The following is a 15,199-nucleotide window of genomic DNA, read 5'->3' on the forward strand; positions in this document are numbered from 1 at the left end:
GCCTATAGCTCTAGTGCTCCCTTTGGTAATTTAGTGAAGTTTTGAAGACAGGGGAATACATACTTTTTTTTCCTTCAGATTTTGTTAAAATCCAGTCAGAACAGCTTTGGACACAGTGGACAAACAAGATCCAGATGTGGGCACCAAGCCATTGCATTTCACTAAACAGATAAACAGCATAAGCCATATGCCTTCTACCTGACAATTCTACTGAATGTTACATTTCTATATTTAATCTGTTATTTCCTGTATTTACATCACCAACACTTTCTTATTATTGAAAATGGGAAGTCATGCTCCTTGTCACCCGGTCTCCACAGCTCTTTGCCAGAAGGCTCTCCTCATTTGCTTTGCAGCACACGCTCTCGTTTTAGTGCCGACAACAACTTCAGGACGGATTTTGTTTAGAAATCAAGTGATTCTAAAAAGGGAAAAACATTTCATGTGATGTTTAGTGTTAGTATCTCCAAATCTGTCTTTGTGGGCTGTTATTCTAAAAAGGCAGGAAGTAGTTTAGAGGGAATGGATGGGCACACAAAGCATCTGACTGTGACCTAGGGGTTTATAGTCTTTCTCCTGCCAACAGTAATAGTTTTTATTCGACTATATAATCTTACCCTTATATTAATTAAAATAAAACATAAAAACATATGAGTTGTTTTTGGATTGCTGATAACCCATGGTCCTGGTTTTCATTTTAGCTGTGTATTGTACTCATAAAGCCAGGGGATTGTATGAAGCTGTATACATTCTTGTTCGCAGCACATAGTCCATTTATGAATAGAAATTGCACAAACAAGGACATATCAGTCCATGTAAGAATATGATAACTGAGATACTGTGGACACTGAATTATGGCCAAGGTGTATATGTGTGTGTGTGTGTGTGTGTGTGTACCCTAAGACCCTAAGAATAAACCATTTAGATCAATAATGGCATAGCAATATAATAAGGTGCTAAAATATAGAAGAAACATGTCAAACCAAACACAGTGAATGTGTGTAACTCCCTGCATAAGAATATGTATATATGTATATATGACTGCAAATAAAGACAAGGCATTCAACTGTGCACCAAGGAGAGAATGGACCAGACCCCTGAAGACGCTTAGTTACACTCCTGACAGACATTTTGTACATGAACGGTTATGCACACGTGCAAAATGTGGACTAATGCGTTATTTACAATAGTTCTGCGCAAGAAAAATAAGAATTTATTGAAATGAGACTTTAGTGTTTGTGAGTCAGCCTCTCCTTTAAGCACAAAATTCACATAAAATGTCCATCTGGCATCTCTCACAGAAATGTTCAGCTATGAAGTTTATCACTGCCTCAAGGACTCTTTTAACACGGCATGCTCATCGTCCATGCTTTTTTAATTGAATTAAGGAGTACTCAGTGTGGCATCTCTGTTATTGTTATCTTGTAGGTGTACAGGGTTATTAAAGAGGGAAGCATGTTAAGTCATTTGTTATCCCTGGCATTCTAATAAACATGTTGGCTTTGGGCAAGGCCTGTAGGTTGTCTGTGCAGTTCAGATTGATACTCCTGCCATATCTAGAGCTATACACCTCATTATCTTAAGAGGATGCTTAAGAGGAGATGAATCTGGGAGACAGTATGGAGCAGAAAGTTGGAGAGAAGGAGACTGCTGCACATATTAGCGGTTTCTTTTTTTCTTTCGTAGTAAAAGAGTCAGGAATGCATTTCAAACAACGTGCATCTGTGCAATGTGCACAATGTGCATCTGCTGTCAAAATGTCAAGCACAGACTGAAATTCATTTGTAAACCATTCAAATTTTGCCACTCAGTATACAGAATTGGCTGTGTAAAATAATAGCCAAAAGGGAATAAAAACACAAAGAACAAAGACATTTAACCTTACTGCCCCAATTATTCCCAACTGAGATGCACACTTATTTTGCTAACTTTTTTTTTTTCCAGCATGAGCACTTGTTCTCGACACATATAACCCCATGGGTTTTCTGTCAGGGAAGGCTTGATTTTACTAATTGGTACCAAAGCTGTTAATTGGAGCTGTGGAAACAAGAAATGGAGAATCGGAGGCTAATCTCTTGGGAAATCTGTTTGTTCAACCTCATTTTCCACCTTTACTCTTTGTTTTTTTAACTATCTAACTGCAGAGAGGACATCAGTTTGCTGTCACAACAAAATGCCCAGTAGAGAAATACAAGATGAAAAACAAACATGTTACATACAGCACTGCTTATATTTACAGTAAGATACAAAGGTCACCGTGGCATATTCTAATAATTGTGATACAAGGATCATCATGTAATAAAACAATGGCAGTTTACACCATGCGCCACCATGCGTCTCCTTTTCTCTCTTATTACCAACCATGTGTGTCAGCCAGTACTGAATACAAAACCGATGCTGTTTTTTCACAAAATGTAAATATATTCACCTCTCTATGTGAAACTGATTAAGAGGGTGTAAGCTACTGTGAGGCTTTAATTTTTAAAAGTATTTTGTCCATGCAAAATTGTAAAATCACCTCCTGACAAACACCCCATTATCACCTGGCATAAAAATGGATCCAGATTCATTATCTGGATAATAAACGAGCCATTCTTGCCTTTGCGTTTACGCCTGGTGTTTCAAAAGCGATCTCTGTCCTCCAGTGCAAAATCTGCATGTGAGTAATTGAGATGGCAGGAAATCAGCCCCAGACTGCCTTAAAAAAACATGGAATTCTATGAATTGATGCGTTAGGGGAAACTTTATAAACTTTGTCCTCAATTGTCAGTTTTGCAAATGTAATAAGTTATTCCTTTCTTTGTATAAACAATATTGTGTCAGTTTGTCCTGGCGGGTTGCTGGACAAGTATGCCGGCTGCTCAGTGACTGGATAAACTGTATGACTTGTTAACTGCAGATCAGGTGCACCCATCAGCGCATGCCATCACACAAGTAGTTATTTTTTCACTGTTTATCATTAATTTCCAAACCGCATTGGTTTCATTTTTCATGCAGTTCTGCTAAAAAACATGCATGTTTTTGCGCTTTCATGGCACAGAATAGAAGTATAATCAATTTCCGCATCTCTTTTAGCCATCTCGCTGCTTGCTCTCTAAATTTGAACAGCCTGTATTTCCTGCTGGCTAAAAACAAACATCTGTATGCAGTGTATCCTATGGTTACCAGGACATTGTATGGACTGTGTTTACACTGACCTAAAATCCGAACTCATTGCAAGCCAGACCCTCCAGATGTGGTCAGGCAGGTCTGATCACATTCCGATCACGATGCATTTACACACTGCATTAGCATGTGTTTTCCTTATCCAGATAACATATGCGGATATAGATCCCATTTTAATACCAGGTGTAAATGGGGTCAAAGAAAATGCAGGTGTTGAAAATGTTGATTGACCGTTTTCAATGCCCACTACCTTCACATTCAAAGCAGTTATTTTGAAGCACATACAAGTTGCATCGTATGAGCAGTAGTTTACTTTCCACTGGAAACAAATTGAGCCTAACAGAGAACAGCTTTAATGGGGATCACTGATGCTGATGCTGACTTAATAAGGTCAGTATTGGGGCCAAAACTGAACCGGTGGTACAGATCACTGCATCTGTAGTTTGCAGTTGTAGTGGCATTTCAGTGATAAGTTGCTAATATTGTCATTGCAGTGGTGTTTTTGAACCACACTTTAAAGGGAGCACTGAGCAATCAGTGTCTCCAGTACTATGGAGACTCAATCATTAGATAGATAGATAGATAGATAGATAGATAGATAGATAGATAGATAGATAGATAGATAGATAGATAGATAGATAGATAGATAGATAGATAGATAGATAGACACACATTGGCACAAAGATCTAACATGCTTCTAAAACAGAGAACACAACATCTTCAAGTCAGCGTTTTTCCAACTGTGATCAGTTAATCTCTTCAAGCCACGTTACCTCTTCTCAGGGGCCAAACAGTCATCCCCTCAAATGCTCAAATGATTTTCCATTGTCAGCCACATTAGCAGCTTTAAACTCCCTGTCACTCTGCAACAGCCACATGCTGTGCACCTTGGGAAATACAGTACACACAATTTATCTTGGGAAATCATCATCAAAAACAAACAGAGTAAGCATAAAAAAAAGCATCAACTGTGAAATAACAGAATTGGAGGAACATCCCTTTCTCACTGCTGCAGCAGTTCTTGTTATTCTCTCGAGTTTGAGTTGCTCACTCTAACCCGATATGTTGTGACACTGATAGCGAACATATTTATTTATTTATTTACTTAGTGAAGTGAATTGGTTCAGAGAGACACATCTTGACTCAACTTGCACATATCACTGCTTGGTGAAAAACAGGCGTCTCCAAAATGTCAACTTTTCAGGAACTAAGTAAAGCCGACTTGCTTTTATCGTGGTCACAATGTGCTGTTTTGTTCCATTTGATGTTGAAAGGGCTGGAGAATTGTCGAAACCCTCAAAGAAGCATGTGCCCTCCCCTTAGTCATTTATTAAAGGTTGATATGTGACTGATTAAACCAACCACAAACATGAAATGAATTTAACTACACACTCTCTTTATAGATCAGCTTTTGCCTCAAAAATAACTTTGCTGCGCACTCTATATTGTAGGCCACTTTATTTTGGCAGTGAAAAGTCATCTTATCTTTATTAATGGGACCTTGTGACCAAGTGTCATCATCAAAAACTTCCCAGTGACAAAATGCAGCCTCGTAGGCAGCAGATGCTGTGGCAGCTTTTGATGTGTTGCCCAGTAGTGCGAACCCATGCAGTTCAAGTCTGGCTCTGAACAAAATGTCTTGATGTGTACAACATACCCACATGAAGACAGCAGCGCAGTGAACATGTTGGAGGTTGACCACGTTGGAGGATTTTCAGATGTTTTACCTGTAAAACTGAACCTGGAGTGTGCGTGAGATGAAATCGCCGTTGTCTGATAGCAGAACATCAATTGATGCACTTTCAAGAGTCGGATCAGAAATCAGAAAACACTTCATGATATTTTTGAGGGTGGATTGAGGAACTTTTATGCTGCGTTCACAGTTCAACTGCATCAGCATATAGGTTGCTACTTATCTTCATAGACCTACTTTTGTTTTTCTCCATCTTGCTGTTTCCTTGTGTTCAGGGAGCAGTTACAGCGCAGGACAACAGTGCTGATGGCTAATTTATAAAGCAAAATAATCAAAAGCCTTTATAAAGTTAGCATTTGCAACAACTCTCATGTAGGCAGCTTAAAAATACTCTGTGGCAGCCTGTGAATAAAGGCCCACACCTTCCAGGACATATCAGTAAAGGCCATAAGTAAGGAAGAGCTGTATGTCTAAGAGAGTAAAAAAGTTGTTTGAATGCTTTACATAATTTGTTTTACGGATAGTGTTGCTACAAGCTGACAAAGTATTGCATGCCAACAAATTAGCTTCGCAGCGCTTTATAACAAACACATCTGGAAAGTTGTGAGTTATAAAGCCCTATCAGCAAGAAGTGCATAAGTTATTGCTAAACCCTGCTATTCTGGTGCATTGCTCAGCTTTAGGGAAAACACTTTAAGCAGTGAAAGGCACCAAACGAATAAAGTAATAGGGATAAATAAAATAATGTATTTTAGCCTTGCATCTTAGCTATCAGCTATTAAACAGCTCTATCTGAAATATGAGACTTCTGCTTGACCGTGAATGCTCCAATTTGCTGAATATATATTTTATTCATTTGAATAGTGGACCACAGACATGATGGTTCATTATTAGTTAACCACAAAATTGCACTCTTCCCTTGTTGTCTTTTCTAATAAAGGGAGAAGCTGTGCTTTATGAGCCTACAGATACAACGTTCAGTTTACATTAGGCCCCCTGAGTAGATACAATGACACTGACACACAGATGCATCGTTGAACCAATGTATTGCATCCTGAGACACATCGACATATAGTCAGATCTGACATATGGATCTGTCCATGACTCTGTGCACGGAAACTGCAAAACATAAGATGAGCGAGAATAATAGTGTAACACACTTATTTTGAATCTTCTTTAAATATGCTGCTTCCAAGTGTATTTAAAATGAGTCAGTAGATTTGATTCGGTAGGATTTCACACCATTTAGAATTTTCTGCAAACTTTTTTCTATATTTCTCACCCCAACTCAATTTAATTTCATCGACATTTTGCACAATGTAGCATGTGGATTCACTGTACGAGAAGAAGTGGGACAGGATTTTGGCAAACCACAATCTTGGTGCACTAATGAAGTTGAATTTAGGTAATTCCTTAACACATCAGATTCATATTTAGGGTGGACCACAAACCGAACACATTTGGCTTTGATCCATGCAGAACTGCCAAAGCACGTATAATCCGCCACTATTTGTGCGATAGATGATGACATATGATGAATGAAAAACATAGAAGTGGGTCAAGTAAAAAAGTTTTCTTGCAGAAGTGAAAGCAGCATGTTCTAACTATGACTTATCTGGCTCTTCCATCTGGATAGATCAACTTTCTTTTCCAACAATCAATGCATTGCAGGGTTAGCCTTTTTTGGAAAATGGCTATTATTATTGGTTGAAAGTCATCATACTTTTCCTGCACAATACTCATGAGAAATTACTTTGTAAAAGCAGTTTATGCTCCTGGACAGCATCTGAGGGAGGATTTGATATTTGCCTCCACACAGCAGACATCATGGTATGCACTGATAGAAACTGTAAGGAATTTCCCAGACATGCTTGTGTTCACCGGTAATTTACAGCTCAGGAATTCTAGAATAGGTTGCGTGTTGAACGGGAGTGGAGTCACAGAGCAGCAGTGATTTTGATCAGCGGTTTACCCGAGGGGCAGGAATGTAGATAATGAAGGAAATTAGATTAATCGTGTGTTTATATGTTTTTGGTGGAGAATGCCATTTCAACACCTAATCACATCTTTTTATTCTGGGACCTTTTCCAGATACACATTCACAGTATTGTATACATCCACACAGACAAGCTCACAACTGTCAGTAACCCTTGGCTGATCAGAGGCTCCTGAGACGTGCCAAACAAAATCAGCTCACAATTTGAACAGAGTTCAGTGATGAATATTAAATGAAAAGGGTAAAGAATTAAGCTAAGGTTCAGGGGGTTAAATTAATAAATAAATGGGCTCATATATATTTATAAATATAGAAATAAAAAGTTGAATCTCCTGTGGTCAGCCTCCATAGACCTAGTGGTCTTTGAAGGCATCATTAGCTGGTTTTATCAGCACATTGACCCTAAAACTAGTACCTGAGGGGCCTGACTGTAGTGGAGCAGGCATGAGCATATGAGTCTTGGATGGATGAAATAAGACTTTGAAGTGGATTTTCTATTTGAAGGATTATACATCAGGGATTTTGATTCATGCCCATTTTTTGTCCTCGAGGCGATGTGCTTGTGTGGGTGGAAAGAGTTATCGTTCACAAAATTATTAATGTATTTATTTTTCCCTCAACTAAAACAATGATATTTGCATTTGAATTAGTTCCCCTGTAATGACAGCTGTTTCTGGTTGTGGAAAAAGAAATACAATGCAACTACTGTACACGTGAAGGGATTCCAGAGAAGACTCATGTTCATAATATCGACAATCTTATACACAAATAAACCAAAGATTTCAGGTCACAAGATAATGAGGATGCTTGAAGTGCAGAAAAATGTTGTTATATTATGGTCTCCAAAGCCTGTAAACCAAACCAATTGTCTTTTTCTTCTCTTGATTGTATAGTAAATTGGAAGTATAAATACCTCAGAATAAAGATGATTATTTCAATACAGATGGAAATCTCATAACATACTTATTCGAATTTCATATGGATTTTCCTAATCCTAGTGTATGTTGTCATGACCTAGTTTAGTATTGAAATTTAGTGAATACCCTGTACTTGGTAATCCTTGATCATATTCAAGGCACCCTTTCAGCTTCAATGGCCTATTTCAAGAGAAAAATGTTTTGTTTTGAAACAGTCCCCTAAGCCATGCCCATCAGATGAAGTATGTTGAAGAGAATCCACTAGAAAATCCATTGTTTAACTTTTCAATTTCATTGTAAGTAGACATTTGATAACCCCCACCTCCAAATGTCAAGACCAAAACATTTATACTGGATCAAACATATTGACAGACGGTGTCAATAGTATCCCCCCATGCTTGAGGGGAGACTCTCTCATACTGATATGCTATAACACAAGGCAACACCTTAATTTCCCTGAATAATTTCCATGACAATGGGGTCTTTGTATGGTTGCGCATTGTTTTGGTTTACTCACATAGTGGAGGGGTTATTGTTTCCAATATGTTAATGCTGTTTTTTCCTGCAGGAATACTGTCTTTGAAGTAATCTCTTTGAGTGTGTTTGGTTCAAGTGCCATTCTCAGGGGAGAGGCTTGAACTTCTAAAATGTAATTTTCCTCTCACCACCCTTGAATAGTCTTACTCTGGCAGTTCTAACCTTGAGCCGTCAAAACAGATAAATCCTCGCAGATTGTATTCTGATTAGATTATCTGCTTAATCTCCAACACATGCATAGAAATGCAAGCAGTGGGAATGCCATTTGCAAGGCAGAGTAAATGCAATAATTGTTGGATGATAATACTTGCTGGCACATAGTGATGATACCAGCAGCAAACGGTATTAACGGAGCACTGATCCAACAGTTAACAATGACCTAATTTATTAAACAAAAAGCTGACTTCTTTGCATGAGTTCTATAATTGTCCTTTTCATAGAAGCAACCTTTCCAGGAATTCAAGAACTGTTTAAGGTAGTCAGGAACCTTTACTCATTGATTAATTTGGGTGACACTGAGTATGAGCATAGTGTATGTGCGTGTGCGTGTGTGCACACATACTGTATGCGTGCAGGTGTGCCTATGTCTTTGCATCCTGACAGTTTTTAAGCTTGAGTGTGTGTTGTGGATGACTGATAGATGTGATTCTGTTTCTGTTCTGCAGGCTCCAGCAGACAATCCTCGCTTTTTACCTTTGATTAAGGTTCTCTGCAGTACAAATTTGACACCTGCCTCTGTTCCGCACCACTCAACTCTGAAAAGTTCACTAAAATAAGTGTTTTGATCCTAGATGTGGCAGCTATTAGGGCTTGAAATCCCTGTTTCTGGCAGTAATTCATAGCTTTGCTTTTGATGGAATTGAAAAGAAGTATAACGAAAAAGGTCTGATTTGTTATATTTAGATATTTCCAAACTGTCTTTTTGAATACAACAGAATAAATCATATGGTTCCTTCTCATTATTTTAGTGCAAAATACCAGTTGTTGAAAACAAATACATATTTTGGAAGTAGAATGAATGTGGTATAGCAAGAAAATTGGATGGGCACTGCTACATATGCTTGATGAATGGATGTGGTAGATTTGAAAGATAGCAATCCAAGTATAATCCGGTTTGAGGGGATTTAGGAACAACCAATTTGACGACCAACTTATCTTCAAAATCTTGTAAAGATAGTCCAGTCAATGCTATTCAAAACACTGAAATTCAATTACAATCCATTTCATTAGACCATCCACTCTTGGCAGCCAGAGAGGAAAAAACACAACAAACATGACATTGCATTGGTCATTGCACTGTTGAATCTATCTATCTACAACCATTGGGATGAGGCAGTTTTTCTACGACTTATACATGTTTCCAACTGTAAAATACAACTTCACTGACGTTTCCCTCTATTGATTAAATGTGTGCCTTTTGTGTTGAATGAGGTCTGCAACAAAATGCATTCCTGAGATGCCAATTCTGATGACTTTGTCTAAAGCTGTTTGTCTCACGGAAGTCAATCAGCAAACCAAAGCTATTCTTGTGCTCAGAACACTTCTTACGTTAAGGTATACACACCATCTGACAGCCGACGTCACTATTTTGCTCCATTTTTGAAAGGGGCTCAGTTAACATAACCTTTGGTTTTAAATTAAGTAACTCTTACACAGGTCCTTTGTAATGGTATGGACAGTCTATTACATGCATTCACATATCTCTTACAGATTTTCCATCATTATTATGGGGTGTAGAGACAATGCTGAAAGATACTAATCCTTATTAAATAGCCTCTGTGTGTAGATGGGACACTGCTTTGTGAACAAGACCTCTGGACGAGTTCTTAACCATGTAGCATACTGTGTTGAACTGAAATGTACTCTTGTTGTTTGTTGTTAGCATGCTGTTTATTTCCATATGTGACAGGATTAAAGGGTTTAACAATGACCTGTAGTGGGGCAACCAAACGGAAAAACTAAAAACACATATAAATTAATTAAATTACTGGATTAAACGAATTCATTTCCACAAACAGCATGATGCAAACCTTGCCGTATTGAAGTAATGTTAAGAGAAATATTTTTCCTACATTTTTAAATCATACAGTCATAAAATTATTAACATTAAAGTAATCACTGTCAAGCAAAGCAAAGTGCAAGTCCTTGATGTTGAATGATTGTGTTCACGTAAAATGTCTCATTCTGTATAAAAACAGAATATTAAGATGACCAGGTTAACATTACTTAAGCTTTTAGGCTACATAAGATGAAAGGTATATTTAAAGACGAAAACATTTACCATTGGCAGGGTGCTTACGCTACAGTATTTGTTCAGTATGAAAAGATAGGTGATCAAATTGGAGACACATAAGTGGAAAGCTGTGGCAGAGTAATGTGAATGGCTTTATAAAGGCCTGCTGCTTATTTTAATCAAAGAATCTGCTTACCCCTGTACAAACTAAACACCGCAGCTACAGGTACACAGAACTTAATGACATTCTGAAGCCCACTGGCTATAAGATGATGAATATAATGGAATTATCTAGAATGTATTAGAAGTTAGGTACCTGCATCAATTAAGTACATCTGGCATAATACTGCATTAAAATTGTAGCTAGTAACATTAGAGGAACTAGCAAGAGTCAGATTTTGAAAATATCCGAAGGAAAAATCCCATCCTTTCCCTTCCAAACGCCTTCCAAAAAAACCACATGTATTGCCTTTCTACTCACGAGAGAGCACTGGGGAGAAGACCAGTTCTTTCAATAAATACACATTAAACAATAGCCGTCATGAACGTACCTCATGTGTCTCATTCACATGTAAGAAAACGCCTCACAATATCATAATGAACGTAAACCAGTGAACATGGCTACTGTCAGTACTCGCAGCAATCCATCTTGCATGTTTGTGCTAGGAAGTTGTGGCTCCACTTTCTCTGCCATTCTTGTGTGACTAGCTTATTTGAGCCTTAGAGATATTTTTGTCAGAGCATTTGATTTATTGATTGCTGTGATGTAAAGAGAATTCAGCAAACATAACAAAGAATGCTTCGGAAGCACATACCTTAGATTTAAGTTTGACTTGTTCTGACATACTGTAGCAGGACACATTGTAAAATTCTTCTGTGCACCATGGTTTGACCTATGTTTTCCTATGTCTGAAATCTGTAAAGGAAAGGAAGACTGAATAGAAAAAAATAATCAATATATATTTGGCTCGTGGCATAAAGAGCTTAATGCTCTTTAATGTAACCTACAATGAGAGGAGCAGAGGGTGGAAGCGGAGGCGGCTGACTAAATAGACTGCTTGCGCCTGCCTCGCAGCTACCTTTATATGCTACAGTGATGTCACATTTTGTGGCAAGAGCGAAGAGCTGAGGGGGAAGTGGGGGGTCTGTACAGGTAACAAGTTTATTAACTGAACATGATGAACGTGATGTTAATCAACTCGAACCATTCTGCAAATTGTTTAGCTTACCCAGCTTAATTAAAGAACCCTGACAACTGCACCACGGGCTCTTCTGAAAGCACAGATTTTCATTCTCCCTTCAGACAAAAGGATTCATTTCTGCATGCTGAGGGATGTAAACATTTCACATATACTGTTTCTGCTCATGACATGTAGAATATCATAAGCAATAAACTATTAATTACGTGCACCAGTCAGTGGACTCGCATAGTCTTGTTAGATGTCCTTTTTACCCAAGTTTAGGTCCAGTCTAGAGCTATGTTATCTGATGGAGACTGAGCTATCAGCAGCAGGCTGGAGTGCCGTCATTCTGTTGCTACTTGCCCAATCATGTCCCATCAGTACATTTCTTGATTGACAGCTAAGCTGTGGTAGTGTGGTTACGAAGGGGAGAAAAAAGCCATTGGTGATGGGTTAAAGGTGTGTTTAAAAAAACAAACAAACAAAAAAAAAAAACACTGATAGTTTTACTTAAATAAACATATTTTGAGTATTTAAAGTCAAAGACAATGGCTGGCTACAGAAAAGTTTCAAGAACTCTATCAAAGTGCTGTTCAACATTTAGCCATTGAATCCAACAGCATCTCATGCTTTCGTATCATCTTCATCTGTTGGGTTGATCTATTCTTCAAAATGTCTTCTGAAAGATAGGGCTGATGTTTGTATGAATGAATAAGCCATTAGTATGAATGTAACATCTGCCTGGCAACACTGACGCCTGCGATTATTATGATGCTGACACATACAGCGCCATGTATAGTACAAGACTGTGTCGACAGAAACCATAGGAAATTAAATAACTTCAGCATACTGCACTGGAGTACTGAGGGACTTTTCCCATTCTTACCTGTAAATTCCACCCGGCATGGTTGCATTTAGCTGCAACGCAGTGGCCATCCCAGACATCCCAGACAGCGCTTCTGATTCCACTAGAAGTGCTGCAGCGTCCCAGAAGAGGCTCTCGGCTCTGTTCCACAGAGAATACACGCTGTGTGTATTTTTGACGGAAGCCCCATCAAGCTGCAGAGAGCAGATCAAGCCAGACAAGAAGTCAGACATAGGAACAGGAGAATCTGGACACTTTTCAAAATAAAACACTTTTTGCAGACTCCTAATCATGTATCAACAACAAACACAGAACAGACATTGATCACTAACTCATGGCACAATCATAAACACCAAGAAAGGATGACCAAATCAAGAAAATCTGTGCTGGTCAACACGCTCTGCTTCACGTGGGGTATGAAGCCGTCCAGAGGACTGAACAAAACCATGTTGCAGTCAGGATATTACGCAGCCGTGTCTGGTGAAATGTCTGGAATAGATGCTTTCTCTATGCTCCTATCTCTGCAATATAACAACTGGATGTGCAAGTTTTTTGTTTATCTCCTCAAAATATCATATGAGTGCTATGCTATTAGGAACTCAGGTATAACCTCTTTAGGCAAGATTGTTTTTGCTTCAACATCCATTCCAACTCATTCTTCTATGTTAAGAGTCATTTGGTTTTGAAAGGAAGTCGTTGCAAAAAGATCTGAATTTATATTCAGGGTTTAGTGGAGTCAGAATTGACAGAAAGGTGAAGGGAAATGATTTTTTTTTTTTTTTTTTGTCAGATGCCTATTAAATGCCATCAAATTTTTCATCAAAGTGAAAATGTCAGCTTAATCTCAGTGATCAGTTCTGTATTTTGAATGGAGTTGCAGAGGATTTACTGGGCATCCTTATAATCAACCAAACTTAGTAATCTACACTGATGACACCCATCTAAGCCCACACTTTTCCTTTAATAAGATGTTTAACCAATGACAGGACTCATTCATCTCAAGCTAATGAGATCACTGTCTGCAACTTTTAATGTCTTAGTAGCTACAGCACTGAGGTTCCAACATTCGTCTCATTTAAGGAGCTATATTTCATTCTTTCGGGCATATTCATAGTTGGATATGTGTAATTAGGAGATAAATTTGATTGTGTCTGTCTTTCTGTGGGACTGCAGGCATTAATAATTGTCATTGTTTTAATGATTTTAGTTAAATAGGGCAACAGTTTGGATTAAACACGCAGGCAATACATAAAAAAGCTTTCTGCTTTATCGTAACTTAATGTACTGTCTCTGATTTCACGTCAATATATAAATATGACAGCTTGTGATTTTCCAACACAAACAACAAATAAAACAAAGCAGAGGAAGTAGAGGAGGTCTCTGTGGCTCATATCTCTATCTTCATGCACACATACCTCACAGTGTTTTAATCAAATTATGATAGCAGTGAATTCAATATTGTCCTCGCGAAGCCTCTGGACGTGAGGACAGTGAAATTTGACTAGCTGCTCTGCAGAGCTGAAGGGAACTGCAGAGTTTGGTGATATTTCTCTGTGGGTTTGTTACTAGAAGCAACCCCTTTCACGTTACAAATCGTAATTTGATCAGTCGTTGATATAAAAATATTGAATAGAGCAGCTTTAAAGCATGAGTGTGAAATTTTCTGACCACAGTAGGGCTATGTTTTGATGAGCAAGTCCCCGTGTTACATTGCATGTTTTACCAGTGCATGCACAAGGATGCACATGACGTCATACACATTACTATGTTGCAGGATTTATTTTAATTTTCCCATCCAGTGAAAGTGTTTCATCTCTGGACTGCTCAAAGGCTACAAATCTGTCATGCATCGGACCACCTCTGTTCTGGATTCCTGGTTGACTTGTAAAAGATTTTATTGATCGCCTTTGAAACATGGTTGGATATGGCCTTGAGTTGCAAAATCTTACACATTTTTTATCCCCCAGTGTACGGCTTCAGACTCTCAGGCAGGGTCCTTGCTACTCCTAAGACAAGGCTGACAACCTAAAGGCAATTGTTTGTTTTCTTTTCACCACTGATGAGCCCCCAGGCTACTACTTCTCCTACCACTAGCAATAATTACACATCATGTTGTATGCAGTCTGAATAAGAATGTTCATTACAATAGCCATAGTCGTCTCACTTCCCATTATGGTGATCGAATGGGGATTTCTTTGCTGCTCACATTCATCTCCAGCCAGTAAATAACAACGAATAGGACTCAGGTTGTTTGGTGTAAAATAGCTATAACCAAGCTCCAGCAGAGCCTGTTTGAAACCACTGAATTGCCATTACCATCCAAAACCAAACCCTAAAATCTGACCAATGACATTATTCAAACAGTAACTTAACACTTGGCAGAACAGCAGTCCTTCTTTCTTTGCCCTCCTTGGTTAAATGTTTGCAGTCTGAACCCCCTGTGACCACACCCAGCTGATGGATGTGGTTTGGGTACATACCCAACAGTGATGTCACAGTGTAGTGGTAATTACAACATGAGTATCATGGTGATCCTGTTTTAATTCAAGGTTTTACGCATGATGCTCCAACTCTTCAAAAGTACTTACTTGAATATCTTGGAAAAAACAAAA

General features: G+C 38.4%; 1 protein-coding gene across 5 annotated transcripts in view; it reads left to right on the plus strand.

The window, feature by feature from the left end:
- Positions 1 to 15,199, plus strand: part of LOC139349512 (protocadherin-9) — a 197,734-nt gene that overhangs the window by 64,066 nt on the left and 118,469 nt on the right. The window lies entirely within an intron of this gene.

This window comes from Chaetodon trifascialis, chromosome 1, assembly GCF_039877785.1.
Source record: "Chaetodon trifascialis isolate fChaTrf1 chromosome 1, fChaTrf1.hap1, whole genome shotgun sequence".
NCBI classification, from domain to species: Eukaryota; Metazoa; Chordata; class Actinopteri; order Chaetodontiformes; family Chaetodontidae; genus Chaetodon; species Chaetodon trifascialis.